This window comes from Pteronotus mesoamericanus, unplaced genomic scaffold (assembly GCF_021234165.1).
Source record: "Pteronotus mesoamericanus isolate MK-2021 breed Mesoamerican mustached bat unplaced genomic scaffold, CSHL_Meso_final contig_68, whole genome shotgun sequence".
Classification (NCBI taxonomy): Eukaryota; Metazoa; Chordata; class Mammalia; order Chiroptera; family Mormoopidae; genus Pteronotus; species Pteronotus mesoamericanus.
In genome coordinates this window covers 20961225-20984048 of record NW_026555234.1, presented here as the reverse complement: position 1 = coordinate 20984048, position 22824 = coordinate 20961225, and the positions used below count along the sequence as shown (strand labels likewise).

The 22824-nt window shown below is 35.2% G+C and overlaps 1 pseudogene; it reads left to right on the top strand.

The window, feature by feature from the left end:
- The first annotated feature begins 16590 nt into the window (after positions 1–16590).
- Positions 16591–22614, top strand: LOC129077645 (tubulin alpha-1B chain-like; annotated as a pseudogene).
- The last annotated feature ends 210 nt before the right edge of the window (positions 22615–22824 follow it).

Below are 22824 nucleotides of genomic sequence, written 5' to 3'. Positions count from 1 at the left end.
GCTGGGAGAAAGTACCAATGAGAAACTCAGGAAGGAACAAGAGAATAAAAATAAGAGACAGTCGAGGACAGAGTTGTTTTGTGATGAATGCAAGCAGGGAACGGGGTGGTAGCTGGCAGAGAATGGTGCTGAGATTGTGTTCTCATTTAGCAAGTGCTCAGCTTGACATCTGATAGTACTCCAGGCACCTGTAGGCTGAGGTCATGCCTTACAGTTTGTACATATCACCTGGTACTAATTCCAAATTGCAACTAGAGTGAGACTGAAAGTATTGTGCCTTCCCTGTCGAGATAAAGACAGAAAAGTGTTCTGGAGCAGGTAGTGCAAGGCACCCAACTGGTTGACCATATTTTGATGGTTTTAATTTTATCTTTATGCACTTATAAAACTGTTTTTCTCCCAGTAGAATTGTATTTAGACATATAATTCCATATATCACAAAAAGCTGCATTTGTACATAACAATGTGTGAACGCCGATGATATTGGCTATGCTTTTATCAGTCTGTTTACAATGTGACATATTATAAATATGATACATAAAGAAAGCCAAGTAGGTAATACCATTCAAGTGAGTAAATAACCACTGGCATGTGGTGCTTTGAGAAGCTACCCATCGTCCTTCTCCAGAAAAACAACTAATATGGGAAGAAAAATGGCCAGAGCTTTGCAGAGATTAAGAGTTTCAGGCAAGTGGCTCTGTGGCTCGGTTCAAGGCTCAGCGTTTAGGAAAGAAATACAGTATTGCAGAGGCAACTCTTTGCAGAAGCTCACTTATTCTGTATGAAAAGAGAATGGCATCTGACGTGGCGGGCATAAAGGACAGGGTGCTCACAGCAATGCAGCCCGGTCACGATGGAGAGTAGGGCCAGATAAACTTCATGTTAATTCAGTGTGATTTGGGGTCAGTGTAAATTAGTTGAATATATGCGTCAAAACCTATATTTCAAGGGACATGGAAGAGTTCTGAGCTGATATTTGATCAGTGGGGAAATTCAGAGATCATTTCGATCAGTTTGTAGAGTTTCTTATAGGAAGTCGCATTTAAGATGATATGGGAAAATTTATATTTGAGTAATGTTGAGTGTTTAAGATACATTTAGAATTACAAAAAAAGAAAAAGTCATACCAGCATGTTCTTGTTGTTGCATATTCTAGCAAAAATCTAGTTAAGTAACCAAGTCACTTTGAACAAGCTAGGTCATCACTCTGTGCCTCAATTTCCTTGCAACATTTGTATAAAGATGAGTCAGACTAAACAATCTCCAAAATAATGTTTACCTCTCATATTTTATAATATATAAGGCTATTTTGAAGCTGATGGCTTTTGGTAATAGGCTATATTTTGAGGAATGTGAGGAGACTTGATTTGGTGTTTAATTAAAAATATTGCTATGGTAAAATTATTATATAAAGCAGGGTGATTTTTTTAACTTAAAGATTGATGTAGGTGTGAGAAGATGTAAGCCAAAAAAGCAAGAAAGAAATGTAATATTTACTTTAGAGAGTGTAATAGGGTCCGAAGCTGGAAAAATAAACTGTAATTAAAGGAAGAAATCTAAAAGAACTAAACCTGGAGTCTGAATTTGATCAAATAATTCATGGGGAAAAAGATAGTAAGAAATGTACTGGCAATATACAGTTAACTTCAAAACATAATTATAATAGTGAGGGAAAATAAGGAATTCAAGCAAAAATGAAGAGTTCTAAGTCAGCATGTTACATTTTAAACAATAATGTAAGAGTGTTATTTTTTTTTCAAATAAATACCCAGAATGTTTCAACTCTACCAAGTCAGTCATAAATTAATAGAACCAGAAAAAGAAACTAAGATGAGGCATAAGATGTGATTTTGACTTTATTTTGTTTATTGAGCAACCCATGAAGAATAGTCCTCTTGTATAATATTTGAAACTCATTTCCTTGACGTTACTATGAAGAAGTGATACCTAATAGTTTCTTATTTCCTATACTTTATTATTTCCTTGCTCAGTTGTCCCTTAGGAAGGAACCTGGGCTGAAAAATTTGGGAGAAGAATAGCAAAACTCCTAAGTCCCTTTGGGTATAAGTCTTCTGGGGAAAGCATGCATTTCCATTGTTTTTGACCCTGTTAAGCTTAGCAGTATAAATTCCATTCTTCTGGCTAGCCTTAAATTGGACCATTTGACTTTGTCTAGGTAGCTAAATGGGTCATATTCATGGGTGATGTGTTAGAAGTGCCCTTGAACAGAGCTAAAGCTGCATTCGCCAAATAACTTTATTAATACGAAGTGTTTTTTACCTTCATTAGTCTAAATTCTACAACTCCCAGCTGTTGCAATATCAATCAGGGAAAAGAAATGTTACAGTCACAAACCTCAACAAGTGTCTTTACCTTTGTTGATTCAATATCTAGTGTGGAGTGAGCTTTGTGGAATATCCGCAGCTTAAATTAAATGGGTCCATCGGGGTCTCATATACCAGGGAAGGACCCAGTAGGTTATGCTTCAAAGAAACAGTGCATACTCTGGGCTCAACCATCATTTAATTTGAAGCAGTTTGCTCAATTCTAAATCCCTTTTTGCCTCAGCTCCCCAGCATGAAACAAAAACAGAAACAGCAAAGAAAGGACATCTGAAAGAGATAGAGCTGTTACTTTTTTTGTCTTTGTTATAGCTCTCTTACCAATGACATCTTTCTGTGTCTGCTGTTGATAGAACTTAATTTTTGCTTCAGTTGTATCCCCGAAGGCTTATCATGGACCTAGGCTGACTACCTGTATCTTCAAAGCAGCCGTTCTGAGTAATAGTGCATTTCAGAGGGGTGCCTAACCTAGTTTGGGGAGGGTCAAAGGAAGATTCGTTAAGGATACTGATACAAAAAGAAAATATGATACAGAAGCAAAGGCATGGCATGATCCTGGAATGTGGAGTTAGAAATACAGAGTGCATAGCACATGATGGGATATGAGAGGTACTGAGGCCAGGTCTGGCTGACCATACCTAAGCCGACAGGCGTAACTGCTGGTGACAGCTGCAAATGTTTGGAAATCAATCTTTATTAGGGGACGGGGGGTGTTAATAGATAAACCATTATAAATACATTCTGAGGTACAGAGGTAATTTCTAAAAGCACCAATAGCCCTTCCTTCTTGGTTTGCAGGGTTCTATAATTTTAAATAAGTTTCTCTGACTAGATTGATAGCATATCCTCATTTATAAAATGCTGATCTATGACAGAAACTTCTAATCTTTAAATAATGAATTTTAGTGATCCGTAAATCTAATATGAAAGGTGCTATAACATTGCGACACAGTCCAGTGTTATGATCTAGTTTAAAATATTCAGTATCGTTTTGCCTTTAAAATGTTCTTAAAAATTAGGTTGATTTTACATGAGCGTTCACTGAGTGAGTCCAAGAATATAAATGATTGCTTGGAGGGCTAACTCTACCCTGAATGATTTCAGAAAATAGAACAGAGGAGAGTGATGAAAAGTTTAGAGTTTTCCAATCTGTATATAGGCAGCTGTCATTTCAGTTTATTTTCTTTGTATAATGGACACTTAACGTGATTTCTACTGCTGTGCCAAGCTAACATGGAATATTTCCTGAGCCTCCGCATCATTCTAAACATACAGCACAGCCCTCTCTAGGATTCAAAGTTGCCACTTGTCACCTTTATATTCCCAGTCAGAGGGTAACGTAGTACTTCATCATGGAAATTTGAATTACATTTCCCTGAAGGACAAATATTTTATCAGTTGTATAAGACAAAGAACAAGATTTTGTTTTTTAATATACATATGCATGTAATTTGTACTGCATCATGAGTATCTTTTATATCAACTCAGATCCTTGCTGCTAACAAGGTTGCACACTTTTATTTCATGAATAAAATGATAAATACACAGCCAGTACCATTACTAGTCTTGTTTTCTCATCATTCAGTTCTTTTTGTATATGGAGACAAAGTTTTATAGTATGCTCTGCTTAAAGTGAGTTATGGTACCTCCTCTGAATTAGCATATAGTCTTAATTTAGGCCACACATACCCAAATGTAAATGCCTCAGAGCCTTTTCTTGAACCAATCACTTCTATCTGCCTTTGTTATTTTCTTGTACTCATAAAAAGAAAAAAAAATCCTTGTGCTAAAATACCATTGGCATAGACTACGAAATAGTTATTTTATATTTAAGTTCAGCAGAAAAAAAGTCATTACCAATTCTCAGGTACTTGAATGCATTTATTATTTTTAAAGTAGCATCTGTGTGAAGAACTTACAACTTGCACATCCTGATGATCTTAAGTGAGTATTAATATGATTATTAACTGATGATTCATATAACATCTTCAAATAACTGTTCCACAGTTTGGTTTTCTAAGACTGATTCTAACTTGACTCTGATAAAATAAGATGTTTTGAAGTCTTCTTCTTAACAGAGATTAGTCATCCTTAATATGTGAGTCTATTATAACACTCACGGCCATTATCTGGGGTTCTCCCACAGCTCACTTCCAAATACCAATAAATATACCTCGAGCTATAAAAGGCAACACTCACCTTCCTCCTACCACACCTCTCTGAGCAGTGCTGTCTTCAGTTCTTCTCTTCCTAATGCTCAGTGTAATACCTGGTGACAGAATGTTTTCAACCAGGATTTGTCAGCTTTACTGAAAATACACGAAAGAGAAGATCTTCTAAATGCAGAGAACAGATCACTTTTCTTTCCAAATCACTTCATGAATCCAATGAGAAATGTCATGTGAGCACATTCGTTGTTCTGCTGAAATTAACTCTATGCTATCTTTAGACAATTCCCAACAAGTTTGAAGGACCTCTTTGTAACGTCCCTCAATTCAACTTGTAATTTAAGATACAATTTAGAAATTAGTATTTTAGGATTATTTCCCTAAACTTCTCTGACTCACATTATTTGGTTTTACTGACATTTATAAGTCTGTTGAGTATAAATGACAAACAATTATATGTCATTCATTTACTTGTTTGGAGTTTATTAATCGGTTTGCATAATGAGTCCATGGATGTTTTAAGAAAGAAAACAAACCAAGTTTATATATTTTATGTATCACCTTGTTTCAATCAGTTAATATTGGTTCATTTAGGTATTCAGTATTTGATTATGCTTCTATACAATAACTAATAAGGGAACCACATGGCTTGTGTGGGTTAAAGTATTGCGAATCATTCAATTAAACTTCTAGGCTCAGAATTTACCTACACAATGTTAAAGTGGATCAGAGTGGTTTACTTCTATGTTAGAGAAAAGCACAAATGATGATTAATGCTACTTTCAGGGTCCAGTCTATCTTTAAAGAGTAACTGAACAGAAGACTTTCCACAGAGATTTGTTAATTTTGAGGATATATTGACCTTTTAAAAATGACTTCCATTCCTTTGTCAACTTCCTTGAAAATTGCTTTCTTAAAGTTATGTAACACACACACATTATCTCTAGGAAAGATAATGACTATTGCGCAGTTTCTCCAACAATAATAGAAATTCAGATAGTTTACACACAGAAATATTTAGCAGCATAATATCTGGGTGAAAATAGTGTTTTTTGTAAATATTTAAAATATGATTTTGTCCATTTCCATTCTATAAGACTTTAAGGAACTCCTTCTTTGTAGTTGTATCTATCAAACTATAGTCAGAAATCCAGATTCTAGTCTTAAAAAGAACCTGTAGCATTTGTCTACACTCTATTCAGTTTATAATTTGGGACATTCAAGCAAGTCATATAAGAAAGTAACAAAAGATTCAAGAGAGAGAATTGACTTTCAAGTGACTAAGGAGACCATGAGAAAATAAGTGAAAAGTAAAGGACAAAAATTCTTGAATAACACACAAAATATATAATGAATAAAAGGTTAGCCCTGACTAGTGTGGCTCAGTTGATTGGGTGTCATACTGCAAAGTGAAAGTTTACTGCTTGATTGCCGGTCAGAGCGCATGCCTGGGTGGCAGGTTTAGACTCCAGTTCTGGTGGGTATGAAAGGCAACCGAACAGTAATTCTCTTTCACATTGATGTTTCTCACCCTCTTTCTCTCTCTCCCTATCCCTCTCTAAAAATAAATAAATAAAATCTTTAAAAAATGAAAGTTTAGAAATTAAGGAAAATTTCAACATAGAATAAAATTATGTAGGAAAGAAAAAAGAATTAATCCAGGCTTCAATGGAAATCATGAACATAGATAATTATAGGAGATAGATATATATATATGATAAAATAGAAATGAATAAGAGGTGTACTATGGAGAAAGTACCATATTCATAACTCTAGCATTTGATGAATGCCTACATCTGATTTTTTTTCAGTTCAAATATTCACATGCTCACAAACACATACACACCACACAGAAACAGAACACCAATCTTTTCAGGTAAAAATTTGGGATCATTACTGTTAATTTTGTATTTGCAAGTTAGCAGAGCAGTAATGACAATTTCAATGAATGTATGAAGAAAGCTTGATAAAGCACCGATAAAAAATTTGATAAAGTGTTTTGTTTTGTATAGTTAAAAATAACTTAAATGTAAACTAATAAATATACACATCCTAATAATTCCAACTTAATATCCCTAGAGAAAAATAATAACGTAAGCATGAACATAAACATATGTGTCATAATCAGTTGGTGCTTCTCATTGTTAAAGAATTACTTTTTGTAGCAGCCTGATTTTGCTGTGTGGAGGAAGTTTCTAGCAGACACTGCTTGAAGAAAGCTGTTTCCTTAATTCACACCAGATGGCACTATGGAACTTTTTCATTTCCTTAAGAGGCCAGGCAAAAATAAAAGAGATGAAATATAGAGAAAAACTTGTTGAGTAAATTTGTCTCTCACCTCTGTTTCCTAAGGTCATCTGGCATTGTTGTTCAACATAAAATAAGGGCATGTGCCAGTCTAATTGCTCTACAACTCTATAAGTACAGATAAGTATATAAATATTCATCAGCTTTCCTAAGAATTCCTGAAAAACCTGAGTTTAACTGACTTTCTGAGAAATAATTTATTATCTTATGCTTTTTATATCTATTTCATGGATCTTGTTGAAATCCATGAACAAGGTATAACCACTAATCATTTTTCAATGTTCACATTCCTGGTATTATGTTTGCATAGCTCAGTTGGACCTAATTGTATTACTTACTAATTTTCAAGTTGTACTAATTCTTTTCTTCCTACCTACAAAGAATAAGCAGATAAGTTGAGACTTTTTTGTACATTATGACTTAATTCCATTTATTCATTTTATATTTTCTAAGTTTATATTTGTTTTTCTATTTTTTTTACACTGAAAGTGATAATGAATATACAGTAATTGGTTTTCAGTTGTATTGGAGAAAGCACTCCAAGGATGGTTTTTTATGAATGATGAAACAAAATTCATATCAAAGGGACATTTTCTTCTGTTCTAATTCCTTTTTTAAAAAATTTTGCAACTTCTCTGATGCTATTTTTCAAAAAAAAATCTCTAGGCATAATGACATAAAAATCCATTTAATGTGCTATGTTTTGCATTTAAATATGAATAATTAATTAGACACATATTTTTGCATGCAAAAACTAAATAATATATCTTTCCATTTTTCTGTAATTCAGTGTTGTCCTGATATTTATGTAAACGTCTATCAACATCTGGTTTTTAAGAGGCTACCAAAATGTACTTTTAACAATTAGCAAAACTGAAGGCTCAAATATCATTTTTAACAAATCATTTTTCTATACTTTTATAAAAACAACATTATGTATTGATTCAGATTATGTAATAAATTACATGAAAATATTCTAAGACACTATTTAAGTAAATATATTAAAATAATATTGTCATTATCAAACCCATAATTATATATTAATCAACTAAGAATCATGTCAAATATGTATCCAAGCACATCTAGTAGGACCTAAGCAATATGAATATCTTTTAACTTTTACTTCTATGCCTTAAAAAGTAAGAATTGTAAACATCTGTAAACCTTAAATGAACTCTTTTATCATTTTATTACTTGTTTGAGATCATATTGCTTCTTAGGATAGTGTTCATCATTAAACCATAAAGAGATATGATAAATTTGACGTTCTATAAATAGGGCTCCATAATGAGAGCTGTTTAACATAAAGGAAAAAAGAAGCATATACTTATATGGACGTTTTGGTAGAACTGACTAAAGGTTACATGAGGAATAAGTTAATGGACTGAAGTTTACAGCTCTGTGTATAACTGTCAAATCTTTCTGTAAATTACCTTTCTGTTGTGCAGGCTGGAATGCAAAAAATCCAATAAACTGTTAATAAAAATGGAAAGGTCATATGTAAATATCAAAGCTCTTGAAAATGAACCAGAAAAGATGATAGTTTGCAGAAAAATATCATTTCATAATCTGTCTCTCCGTTTTCTAAGTGTGATTTGGATTGCAAAGTATGTTTCCAAGGAGGGGGGAAAAGAGTAGGAAAATTTTCTCTTAAAAAGTTTCCTCTCTGAAAAGAGGAGTTTGAGTACTAATTGGCTGTTGGTTTCTGCAACTTCAGAAGAACTGCAAACAATTAAACGCTTTTATATTTTCTCTGATTAAGCAAACTCTTAATAGGGCCTCATGGAATTATCCCAGAAACACTGAGAGAGCACAATCTGTGGAGGGTGTGTGAATGTGATGGAAGGTTCGTTGCTCAGGGCCTAAGAGGTTCATCTTCCGTCTGTAGTCAGACACCTCACAAGACAGCGTTTGCCAGCCTGGTCTCTAGCTTGCAAAGGATTAGGGCCTGGAAGAACTGGAGCAACAGACACTACTCTTTTCTGCCCTATTCCATTTATCCAGAGACAGCATAGTCGTTTTAAAGCCAAATTGAAAGTTGTAGCCTCATAAAGGGAATGCATTTAGGCCTACGGAGAAGCTGAGTTTGCACACATGCTGCTTTTGATGAAGCCACGCATGGTGCCCTTGATCTTCTGTGTCTGCATTTTAAGGGCTTTTGTGGTACCTGGGAAAAATTTGTTGGTCAGAAGGACAAAGACAGGTTTGGTCCCCTAAGTAGGTCCTTGAAAGAATAATTTTCTTCGCCCCTTTCTTCACTTTTTTTTTTATTTTAGCAGTATCTAACTGTAAAATTATTATACAGGACCAACACAGAAATCAAATTCATCAAGAAAATGAAGTAATAAGTAGCATTGATTGCTAGTGCAGTCTTTTAGCTGAGGGGACAATTAATTCTGTATAATTTAGGCATATACTCAGTTTTCTTTAAATGGTCCAAATTATTCACTTAAAGCAATGAATGAATAGATCAATTTATTTATGCCAATGCATCATGTTTTCCTTAAATGATCTAAATTATTCACCAAAAGCAGTGAATGAATGGATAAATTTATTTCACTGGAAACTTAACAGCAATAAAGATAAGATTTCCAAATAAATTAGTTATGTTCATATTTGATGTAAGTTTGCTTCTTCCATTACTGAAACACTGGAAAATATGCTTGAATAACAGTGAGAGAACCCAGAAAGGATCCAAATATATACCCAAGTGGGACTTCGAATTTCTAGAAAAATTCCTTCCAGAATACATTATTTAGCATATTTAAATAACATTGGCTTAAGGTCAGATTTAAACTAAAAGCCCTTTTTATTTAAACCTTTCTGATTCATTGTGATCACTTTTCAATTAGACAATGAAAAACAATTTAGTGGCTACTTAACTTAATTGGTTTGCTTCTATGTTTTGACCTCCAGGGCTCCACTTACTTATTCTATGCAATGTGCTTGTACAATTATCTTCCTCTTTAGAATGCTTGCTTCCCATGATTTTGTACAAACTGTCTGATTCAATCACTGTTAGTATTGTTTACTTCTTTTTTCCTTTTAAGAGTGTAGGGTTCAAGATGGTGCTTTTAAATTCATGGATTAAAAGAAAACTGTAAATTTTTATTAATAGGAAAAGACAAGTCAATCAGTAAATGAGGCTGTGATTTATTTGCATAGTTATACTACATGATGTTATATAGACTGCCATTTAAAAGCATTGAACAAAATGATAGAATAAGAAGTCCTTAAATAATTAGTTAATATATTAATACCAGGTACAAACTTGATAAATTAAATATTTTGTAGCAATGGTGTGTATTTCTGTTTATATCTGTCTTTGTATTAGAGTATGTGTAGGTCCCTAGGAGCTAGATTCTTTTGTCTACAATCCATACAGTTTCTTCAAAAAAACTTCATTAAGTTTCAAGTTTAATAAGTTATCAATTTATACCTAGCTGTATGCAGTATAATAAATTATATTAAGTTGCATGCAACTAGGTATATTGAAAAATCTTGAATATGGTGTAGGTTTAAAGGCAAAATCAGCTTCATATGAATTTTGATCTCAATTATCTAAAAGCTTTTGCAATGAAAAAATAATTTGGTGTTAATTATCTGAAAGTTAAATTTTCTTGCTGTAGTTAGATGCAGGATAGTGAGTGGCATCTCATGTTGTAAACCATAATTTTCAAAAATCTGATATTTATTAAGGTTTTATTATTTAATTAATTTTACCTTGTTTACCTAAACCTCATTAATTCATTCCTACATTCAACCACTGAGAAGGGAAATAAGAGGCAAGCTCTCTCCTGAAGGAATATGCTGAGCTGTAAAGGAATAGGCTGATCTGTAAAGGAAAGTTCTCCTCTACAGAATAAATGCTACTTATACAGTATGATAACCCTACTGTCCAAGACCCATAAGCTATTTTTTTTAAAGTGTTAAGCCTTAGCATGAAAGCTACACAGGGTTTGTATTTTCTTTCTGTTTTAGAGACACATAACTGAGTCCAGTATGTCTGCAGATTTCAGGAAATAGAGAAGTCATTAACTTTCATGGACCTCAGTTTTTCTACCTGTAGAAGGGAGTGTTTGCTTTAAATCCTAAATTTTATTTAAATTTACTCCTTTATCATTTTATTGTTTGTTTGGAATCATATTGCTTCTTTGGATATTGTTCATCATTGTCATCTATTTCTCTTCCCAAATACATCCAGTCCCTTCCAAAGGCAGTCCCTTCCAGTCCCTTTGTTCCTGCATTTAGACTTCTCAAACCACTCATTCTTTGTATCTCTTCAGCTCAAACTAACTTCCTTCAGCTTTATGATCATTTGGCATGTATTATAATATGTACTTCAATTTTATATCTATGTTATATTTTACTTTCTTATTTCAATCATTTCTTATTTTCAATTACAGTTGAGGTACATTATTATATTAGTCCCAGGTGTACACACCAGTGATTAGACATTACATGATTTTACATTTTTATTAGTTCTTTCTTGTTACATTGACTTATCCATATGGTATACTTATGATACCTTACTTGTGTGCATTTTACTCTTGTTTATTCATGACATTATTTAAAGTCAGATTATATTACATTGACATTCCCCGTATTCTAGAATCAAATAAACCTCAATTCAAATCTCAATATAGCCCCTAAACAATGAGGAAATTTGCTTAATTTCTATGTAGTTGCTTAAATTTTATATTTGAAAAGGTTTTCATGTAAAATCAGAATTCAGAGATGAATATTCCAATATATTTATATCAAAAAAAGAACTTAATGGTATTGATTATAATGACTTTTCTATGGCACCCTAATTATATTTCTTGGACTCCTGGAGTTATGCTTCTATCACCAAAGATCCAAATAGATGTTTTTTTCCCTCTGGCTCTTCTAAATACATATCATCAATGCTTCTTTCTCTAAGAAATGTATGAAGTTTGAACAACATGAACTGGTAGAGTTTTGTAATACGCAAATGGTATCAGTACTCTTGGATATTGTTAGCTCTATTATGAACCAGTTTCTCCTGTTTCTGAGCTCACACTAGTACTCCTACTCTTTAGCTGCTTTGATGCTAGAAGAGCTATCAGAAATTTGGGAAAATATACATGGTTTATAGCTAAAAAAATAAACTAACAATGCAAGGCCCATGAGATTTTTATTTTATCCTTTCTCTTAGATTCTTGTGCAATCCAGGTCAGAATACTTATCTCTCCATTCTTAAGGAAGCTCTTTGATGATAGAAAATTGATGTTAGTATTTTTGAAGGTTTGGTTTAGGATGAATGTGCTTGGATACTTTAAAATTAATTGCTGATAGTACAAAAGAAAGTAGGGGAAAAGGATGCGTCTTTAAACTTCTTTTCTTGTTATAGTTTCATTGTAGTAAAGTAGCCTATGAGTTCTTTTGTGTTGAAGTAGACATATTAGACTCATAACGACAATAGCAGAAGTGCACTCATCCTTTTAGGTATAGATCACTAGCATCACAAGCTTTGAAAAATAGAGGTGAGACAAACACGAACCTGTTGATTTAAAAAAAAAAAAACAAAGCAAAACAGAATCTAGAGACAATAAGAAAAGATAAAGCTGCAGTGAGTGACATGAGAAAGTCAAACTGCTTCCTACTTACTTGTGGCTAATTCTGTGATGGACTATATTTAGCAGCCCTTCTCAGGCAGAGTGATTGTTATGACAAGACTACGAGATCGGTGGGGAAATAGAATGTTTTGTATTTTCCCCTGGATATTAGAGGAATCCTTATATACGTTTATATAAATGCTCTTTTATATTGTAGAAGCAGAATCTCTTAACCTCCCAAAATTACTTCAGATATCATTTTAAAAATGAGGTCCATATTTGCATAGCTAGATAGCCATGCTGTGAGAATAATATCAGTATTTTCTCCACTGTCTATTCTGTCTTATACTAACTATTAAAGGCTCAATGACTATTGATTTGCCTATTGTTTTTCTGGCTCTGCTGCAGGCTGGGATTTCTAGCCATGAAGCCTGCATGTGAGAGTCCATAACAAAATTCTCCCCTCATTCTCATGGCGTCCGAATGGGAAAAGATGGACCCTCCCTATAATGGTTGCTAGCATGGATGATAGCTTTGGAATTGCAAAGAAAACTGGAGGTTTTTACTAGCTGGCAGAAATATGAAGCAAGTGTAACTGAAAAGAGATCTGTTGCTTGCCGCTATGAAAGCCAATACTCAAGAGGTAGGTGATGAAGTGGTTCATTTCCAGGTGCCACCACCTGGAGGATGGGGACTCATGTCTCAGAACCCATCTCCACACCTCAGTGGAGGCAGAGGTTTTTATAAAGAGGGAGAGGGCAACAGAACAAGGAGATCAAGGCAGGGGTTTGAAAGGTTCTCTATGTGCAGACGAGTACAGTCCATTCCAATAAGACAAGTGATGGTCTGGTGGGAGTCATCCTGGTTTAGTCATCCCGGCTTCACATCATTGTGGCTTCATGTCATTGCGGCTTCACGGTTGAAAGTCAGCAAATCTCTTGGAGCTGGGATGCCTGAACATTGGAGTCTGTATCTTTTGAAGTTCGTTCCTAGGATTCTTATGTTACAGTGGGGAGGGAGAGACCCCAGTCAAGAGGCTCCCTCCTCCGCCTCAATTCTTATCTCACTTGCAAGAGAATAATTCAAAGGAGAGACAAGCACATAGAGTGGAAATGGGATAGCAAGTTTATTTATGAAACACACACAAACACAAAGCTGCAAGCAGGCACCCAGCTAGTCTGAATGTCCCATGTACAGAAGCAATAAAGTTGTTAGTAAGTTTGTAAGTTGGTTCTACACACTTGAGCCAAGGCTACAAGTGGGCACTCAGCTAATCTATGTACCCCAACCCTTGGGGTTCAGGGGTTACATACCTCCGCTGGCTTCTAGGTTCCCCCTCCTTCTTCCCCTTGGGAATAATGTACAGCTACAAAGGCTTTCTTTCTCAGTTAGTAAAGACTTTGTCTTGATGGAATTGTTACAGTGCATTTCCCAGCACAGGCCCCCCTTCCCTCCTGTGCAATTCCCACTTGCAACGTTCAGAACACCCAGCAGCCTTTGTAAGATTGTCACAGAAGCCCTTTCCTCAGCACAGCCTCAAGGACTCTCCCCTCCTCCTGTGCTCTTTTGCTATTTTGCTTGCAATGCTTGGGACACCCAGCAATCTTATCAAACTGAGCTCAGGACTGCTGAGTTAATTGGCGAAGCATGTTTTCCCTTTGCTTCTAGCCTCTTGTATTAAGATTTCTGTTAGACTGTAATGGCAAGGGCCCTGCCTTTATTTCCCCTCTGGCTGCTCATTCCTAGCCGCTACCTAACATTTATACAAATATGCTGTTCGTCTACCAGCCACATATGAGTCAGAGTCAGGATTTATAGGAACAATGTCAAAAAAAATGGAAGGGTGGGTTACAATTTCCCTCTGTTATAATTTTCAATGATTATACAAGTACTGTTTTCTGCATTTCAGTGACTTGAATTGAATGAGTAAAAACACTTAGCTAATTTCTTCAGTTTATTGAGAACTTACCATGCACTTATATTGAACTAGATCAATGGGAAGATGCAAACTATAACTTTGGTTACACATACTTACTTACATATATAAAGATAGAGTTGAGCACATGGGGATGAAAGAAAATTGATGTGGAGTAGCACTTAGAACTGATGGAGAAAAACAATTATTATACTGTACATGCAGGTTTTTGTAGCTTCAAATTTGTCTAGTATATTCTAGAAGCAAGAACCTATGTAGCAACAGGAAAGACTACTTTAAGATCATTCTTGGGATATTCTAGTAAAGGACAATAGGATTCTAGTAAGAATTGCCATATCGTGGAGTTGTCTCTGCCTTTCTGTTCTCTAACATGTCTCCTGGGAGCCTTGCAAACTATTATCATGGTATTATAATACATGAATATCAATATATTTTCTTATTTCTGTTAATTGACAGCCAACTGAATTAGGACAGGTACTGTGGTGTTAATTTTTGAAGGCCCAATATATGTTTAATCTTTAATACATAGAAGGTAGTCAAAATATATTGGTAAATGAAGAATACTACCATTTTCACTCTATTTTCTTATAAATGTTGAGACTACATGTTATATTTTAATAAGAATTACATCAACATGGATGAATTTTCTGCGAGAAATAATTTTTGAAGCACGCTATTAAACATATTTTAACCCTTAATCAATTTTTTATGTGTGAAATGTTTTCAGTTTGCCCTTTTTCATGGGAACAATGGCTTTAATTGCACACTCAGAAAAAACTATTTAATATTATTATTGTCTAATTATTTACCAATTATAACCCTCAGCCATTCCTAGGTTTCCTTTTGGGCTATAACTATGTTCCATTTTTCCTAGCCCAAATTTATCAAGAATATTTTGTTATTTTTTCAATGATACCAATTGTTACCATTGGCAAAAATCAATGACCACTGACATTTTAACAAAGGTCTACTTTATTTAGGCTCTGACATAATTATCAATTAAAGTAAAATAAAATTATGTATCTGGCACTTCTTTAAACTTTGTCTTGATAATATTACTTTAACATAACTGAAAATATTCTTCATCTCTTTTTGAAAGAATAGCACTACCATGCATCTGGTCACATAAACAAGAAAAATAGGCATTATTCTTTCTACTTTCTTCTAACTCTGACTCCCTTATCTAATCCATCAATATATCTCTTGGAATTTATCTTTGAAGTATATTATAAGTAAGCCTACCCTTTATAGTTAGCTATATCTTTGCCACATAAGCACGCATGATGTTTTGGCTAAATTACTATAATGGTCCATGTTTTGTTCTCCTCTTCTTATCCTTTCTACTCACTTTACACTGAACTCAAAGTTATTTTTTCCCCAAAAGAATTCAAATCGATCATCCTACAACTTAACACACTTCAAAGATTCTGAAATGTCAGTTGGTATCAATCATATCTGAACTGATATACATTGTAAAATATGAAGGAAAAAACCTAAATAAAATACATAATTGAGGTTCATGTATGAATACAGGTAACAATAATTCTCACTATTTTCATTAGGGATTTACTGATCACTTAAGAGATAATTTTATTTCTGGCTTTAATGTCACTAATAAGTGTGCATATATGTTTATGAGGGAAACCAAAGTTTTGTCACCCAAAATATGCCTTCTGGTATATTGATTTTGAGCTGGTTATTAAGAGTCAAAAGACTCAGAAAGAAATTTGGCTGTTCCTTCCTCATCTGCTTAAAATAATTTAGATTTTAAAAAACCTGTTTAGAGAGAGAGAGCATCATCTTACCATCATAATATTAACTAACTGTGGCAGACAAGGACAAATCTAACAAAGCCTGTTTGTTAGACTTCTCTGTGTTCTGTGGTTTCTGGGTGACCAAGTAAGAATATGTTTACCACACATTTGCTCTTTCTCATTTATCTGCACATTACCTGCTTTTCTTTGAAATCCCAGACTCCCACCTCCTTCTCCTTAGTCCAGAAAGGCCTATAAACCACAATTTCTCAATGTCTCCTTGGGTCTCATATTCTTATGGCACCCTTGTATGTACATCCATAGTAAATTTTGAACATTTTCTCCTATTAATATGTCTTATGCTAATTTGATTATTAGCCCAGCTAGAAGAATGTAGAAGGTGGGAGGGTGTTTTTTACATCAACTCTCTGAGTCGTGTTATAAAAAGGGATCACCTCCCCTCTTCCTCTCTGTTATTTGCAGGGCAGCCGTGAGGCAGCAACCATGCATGACTGCGTCTTTATCCATGTTGGCCAGATCAGTGTCCAGTTTGGCAATGCCTGCAGGGAGCTTTACTGCTTGAAACATGGCATCCAGCCCAAAGGCCAGATGCCAAGTGACAAGACCATTGTGGGGGAGATGACTCCTTCAACACTTTCTTCAGTGAGACAGGTGCTGGCAAACAAGCATGTAACCAGGACAGTGTTGTAGACCTGGAACCCACAGTCATTGATGGGGTTTTCATTGGCACTTATCATGAGCTCTTCCACCTTGAGCAGCTCATCACAGGCAAGGAAGATGCTGCCAATAGCTATACCTGTGGGCACCACACCATTGACAAGGAGATCACTGCCCTTGTCTTAGACCTAATTCAGAAACTAACCAACCAGTGCCCAGGTCTTCAGGACTTCTTGGTTTTCCACAGTTTGGTAGTAGAACTACATCAGGATTCACCTCCCTGCTGATGAAAAGTCTCTCTATTAATAACAGCAAGAAGTCTAAGCTGTATTTTTCTTTCATTTTTTTCCATTTACCGGGGCTTGGTAAATGGAAAAAAATAGGTTTCCACAGCACTGGTTGACCCTCCAAGTCCATCCTCACCGCCCACACCATCCTGAGGCACTCTGATTGTGCCTTCATGGTTGACACTGAAGCCATGTACAACATCTGTCATAGAAACCTCGATATTGAACTCCCAACGTATACTCATCTGAATGGGTTGATAGTTTAAATGGTATCCTCCATCACTGCTTCCCTCAGATTTCATGGAGCTCTGAATGTCGATCTGATGAATTTCCAAATCACCCCAGTGCCCTGTCCCCAAATCCACTTCCTTCTGTCCACACATACCCCTATCACCTCTGCAGAGAAAGCCTACCAAGAACAGCTTTCTGTACCAGAAATAAACAATGCAGGCTTTGAGGCAGCCAACCAAATGGTGAAATGTGACCCTTGCTATGATGCATACATGGCTTGTTGCCTGTTGTACCATAGTGATGTGGTTTCCAAAGATGTCAACGCTGCCATTGACACCATCAAAACAAAGTATCCCACCCACTTTGTGGATTGCTGTTCCATTGGCTTCAAAGTCGGCATTGATTATCAGCTTCTACCAGGTACCTGGTGGAGACCTAGCCAAAATCCAGTGAGCTGTGTGAGTGCTGAGCAACACCACAGCGATCGCTGTGGCCTGCGTTTGCCTAGACCACAACTTTGACCTGTTGTATGCCAGCGTGCCTTTGTTCGGTGGGTGAGAATGTGGAAGAAGGTGAGTTTTCTGAGTCGTGCGGGGACATTGAAGAGGAAGGAGAGAAATATGAAAGCTAAAATGTCACTAAGGTACTGCTTTTACGGAGAAGCTTATTCTATTTCAAACATTGAAAAGTTGTGATCTGATCTCTTAGTTTATATGCAGCAGTGTATACTCTCATTTAAAATTACTAGCTTATGCTTAAAACATGATGTTTTGTTACAGACACAACCTATCTATTTCTCTAATGGGTTTGAATAAAGTATTCCCTGTCTTAACTGGAAAAAACAAGGTAGGGGGGACATTATTTTTTTACCCCCATATTTACACATGAGTTTTCCTAACTAAACTTTGAGTTCATATATGGCAATTATTATTGTTAACACAAAAATGAAACATTAATGATCCTTAATATAGATCTATTGTCAGGCATTTCTTCTGCCAACTTTTCCAGTTTCAAAAAAATGATGAATTCTTACAGATTCCCCTATAATTAGATACAACTGCTCTTACTATCTTCCTATTCTCTTAATATCCTGTTAATATTTTTAGAAATTATAATATATCACTTCTAATTGTTATTATTGATAATTAGTATATCTTTTTTTTCATGATCAGTCTGGCTATAGGCTTATCAAATATATAGATCTCCACAAAGAGTTAGTTTTTATTTTTTTTCTATTGGTTTTGTTTTCTATGTCACTGATGTTTAATTAAAATTTGTATTGATTTAATCATAGATTCATATTCCATTCTAGTAAATATGATAAAGCTTTCATGTACAGTTTTTTCATTTCCCCCATAGTGATAACAGTAGATTTTCTATCTACAAATGGAGCATAAAGAATATTTCTCCACTAGGTATTCATTATGGTAGGATCATCCTCAGGAACCCTCTGTCCTCTTGCAGTAGGAGGGGTATATCAGGCTTATGGAAACAAAAGGCTTCCGGGACCAGGTTGTATGTTGCAGAATACTCCCTTCCTCTGGGCTATGAAACACTTAACAGGCATGTTGGGCACTTATAGGCATGGGACACTCTATGAGGTGCCCACAGCTACAGCACTGTTTGTGGGTAGGGAAGAGATGAGCCTACTTGGGTGGCCTTCTCTTTATAGTTGGTAATTGGAAAACATTGGATCAGGATCCTCTGCTGTTGGGTAGAGACTTAAAGTTCCCTTGCTTTGTGCATCCTTCTGGACATGGGGTCCCAAACTAGTTTGCCTTCATCTTTTTACCCTTCAGGGTTCTGCTTTTGTTGTCTTTTTCATTATTTCCAGGGTTTATAATTCCACTTAATAGAAAGGAACAAGAAGAAAGGTATTTATGTTATCTATCTGGACTAGAAGTTTTTATTTGTTGATTTTTTTCCTCTGAACTTTATTATTGTTTTTCTGCTTACCTTACTAATAGTTTGACTGTATTATTTAATTTCTTAAGGTGGAAGCTGAGGTCATGAATTTGAGACCTTTCACACAAATGCTAAGTGAAAGGTAATTTCAATTAAAGTAGTGAAATCTAAAATTAAAAATTCACTTTCCAGAAGTAAATTTTGAAAGTGTACTTGATACTTAGGAAATATTGGCAGCTGTTGTTTGAATTCACCATCATATTTAAGAAAAAGAATACAAAACATTATATTGGCATTATAGAAGACAGAATGATGATCCGTTTTAAATACTGGTAAAATCATATCATTCCTTTGCTCAAAATACTGCAGTGTTATTTTCACTCAGAGTAAAAGTTAAGTCCCGTACAATGAACTAACCCTCTTAAAAATATGCACTGTATCCCCACTCTTTTCTCTGAGTGTATCTAAAATCACTCTACTGTTACCAGGTCTGCTCTGACCATACTAATGGTCCTGATATTCCTCAAATATACCAAAGCACTCATCTGCAGAGGACCTTTGCATTTCAGGTTTCTATGCTTAGAATTCTCTTTTCCCAGACAGCTGCATGGGAAAAATGTACTTACCTTCACGTCCTTCAGGCTTCAGCTCAAATGTCTTTATCAATGTGGCTTTCCTTGATGACTCTGGTGACCTAAACTAGCAATACTGATGCTTTTATATGCTTCGACTTTTCTTCAGAGAACTTAACAAAAATAAAAATATTTTCTATGTTACTTCTTTGTTTGGTGACTTCATGTTTCCTCATAATAGACTATAAACTCATTTAAAGCAGATATATTTTTTCCTTTGCATCACTGTTCTCTCCTCAACAAAACATATAGTGATACATATTCAATAAATGATTTTTGACAATAGGAAGATAGAAAAGAAGGCAGGGAAGAATAAATTAATTGAAGGAAAAAAGAGGGGAATGAAGGGAAAAAGAAAGGAATAAAATGGAAAGAAGGAAGAAAGGAAGAAATGAAGACACTGAGCCCACAAATATGGAGAGGGAACATCATATGCTGTCTTATCTGAAACTTATTACCTCTGGATCTAAATTCTAGGTCATGTTGATATGCTTTTTGTAAATATACTGAAAACTTTCACATGTTTCTATTGTAAACTTTCAACTTGAAGAGAATAGGGGGTCTAGTGGGCACTGTTGTTGTAGCTGTCTATTTGATTGGGTTTCCTGGAAACAGACTTTGAAATGAAGACTTTCACACAAATGGTTTGCTGAGAAGAGAAACAAGAGATGTTATCTGTAAGAAACTGAGGAAGGAAATATTGGGCAGTGGTTATCCATTAATATCCAACTGAAGCCTCAGCAAACCACAACTGGAAGTTCCAGAGCTGTGATATTTCTTCAATGTCCTCGGGGCTGAATCTGTGCATTCCCTATCTAGATATTGATCATGTGTTGTCTCTGGGAGGAAAATAACTTTGTTAGGCTCTGGGAGGATGACTGCAACTCCTAATGCAGCTGATGTTCTCTTTGTCCAGGGAATAGCTGTGTCAACCTTGCTGAGGATATTTGAGCAGAGCAACACAATGGAATGGATATTCCACCTTTAGTGCTAAATATTTTACAGCTTTACTGAAATATAACTAACACGTAAAAATTTAAGTTTAAAATTTACAGTTAAGTTTGTACCTCTTTGTGACCTTGAACCTGAAGTGAGTCTCTTGTAGGAAGCATATATTTGGGCCTTGCTTTTTATCCATTTAGTCACATATGTGGTTTAATTATTAAGTCCCATGATCATAGTTGTTTGTAAAAGATCACTTCAGCTTATTTCAAAGAGTGTTTTGTAGAGGATCAAAACCAGAAACATGACATATATAAGCTAGGTGAGACAGGATTTTGGTTTGCTTGGCAATGGTACTAGAGTATAGGAATCTATAAATTCCAGATATGTTTGTAATTACAGATAAAATTGATCACTAAAAGATTTATAGGAGATTAGAAGAAATAATTATCCAAAAGCAAACATACCTTTATGGCTTGAGAAATTGTAGGCTCATGGTAGAGTTTTCTAATCGGGAGAGATTCTCAGACTGAGAGAAGAAGACTTTGTGAAATATCAACAAGCCTTGGAGCCCATGTGAAGTTTGAGATGTATGCTAAACATCAAAGTGGGCATTTGAGTATGTATATCTAGAGTTTTGTAGAAAATTCAACTAGTGTTGAAGATTTATAATAGACTTAAAGATTATAGTTATTTTTAAATCATAGCCTTCTTGTGTGCTTGCTACAAAGCATGTAAACACAACAAAGAGAGGGAAACCATGGTGCAGCCAAAGTTGTAAGTCAGAAGAGACAGAGATTCTAACATAAGGAAAAGGAAAGCAGCTGTCAATAAAGTAAAAAACACTGGGAATATAGACAAAAGAAGGCCCCAAAATGAGAAAGTTAGCTATCACTTTTCTCAACTCTGTCTATGCTTAAAAAATATGTAAAAATGGAACTGCCTTTTGATCCAGCGATTCCCCTGCTGGGACTATACCCTGAGAACACCAAAACGCCAATACAAAAGAACCTATGCACCCCAATGTTCATAGCAGCACAATTTACAATAGCAAAGTGTTGGAAGCAACCTAAATGCCCATCAGTAGATGACTGGATCAAAAAATTATGGTACATATACACAATGGAATACTACGCAGCAGAAAGAAAAAAAGAACTACTAAACTTCGCGACAGCATGGATGGAACTGGAGGGCATCATGCTAAGCGAAATAAGCCAGGGGGCGAAAGACAAATACCATATGACCTCACCTATAAGCGGAACCTAACCAACAATGCAAAGAAGCAAGGAAAATATGACCAGCAACACTGAAAGGAAAAGAAATCAACAGAGACAAGAGGGAAGGGTGGGCAGAGAAAGGGAAGGAAAGGGGAAAGTCAAGGAACATATAGCAAGGACTCATGGACAAAACCAAAGGGGAAGAGCTGAGGGAGGGAAGGAGGGAGGGGGCAAGGGAAAGAGGTGGGGGGAGGCAGTGACAAATGTATTTAAAAAGTAAATAAATTAAAAAAAATTAAAAAAATTAAAAAAATATGTAAAGATAACTAATAATTGGTTTTAGAAAGCTAGAAATAAAGGACAAGATTAAAAAGAAAAAGTCTAAGTGAAATTTCAGGGAGAAATAGCAGAAAATTGCCATTGAGGCAATAGAAAAAATTATTTAGAAACACCAGTGTCTCTCTCTCGCTCTCTTTCTCTCTCTCTCTTTCTCTCTCTCTCTCTCTCTCACACACACACACACACACACACGTATGCACACAATCAACCTAAAACCAAAGCCCTGAGATATAGAAGTGCAAGAGAAAAGAAAATACAGCTCCAGCATGAAAGGACTTTAAGGAAATCAGTCATTAGGAGAAAGCCAGCAGTGAAGTTCAGTAAGAGGAAAAGATAGCAGGAACATATAAAAAATTGAATATATGGAAAAATTTGTTGATAAGAAAGGCATTTTGGAAGAGGAAAGTGTAGGAATTTCTATCAGATGATTGGCTATACAGCATAGTGTGCTAATGAAGGTCTCAGTTGTGTATATTGTTGTTACTAAGGTAAACAGATCTATGAATC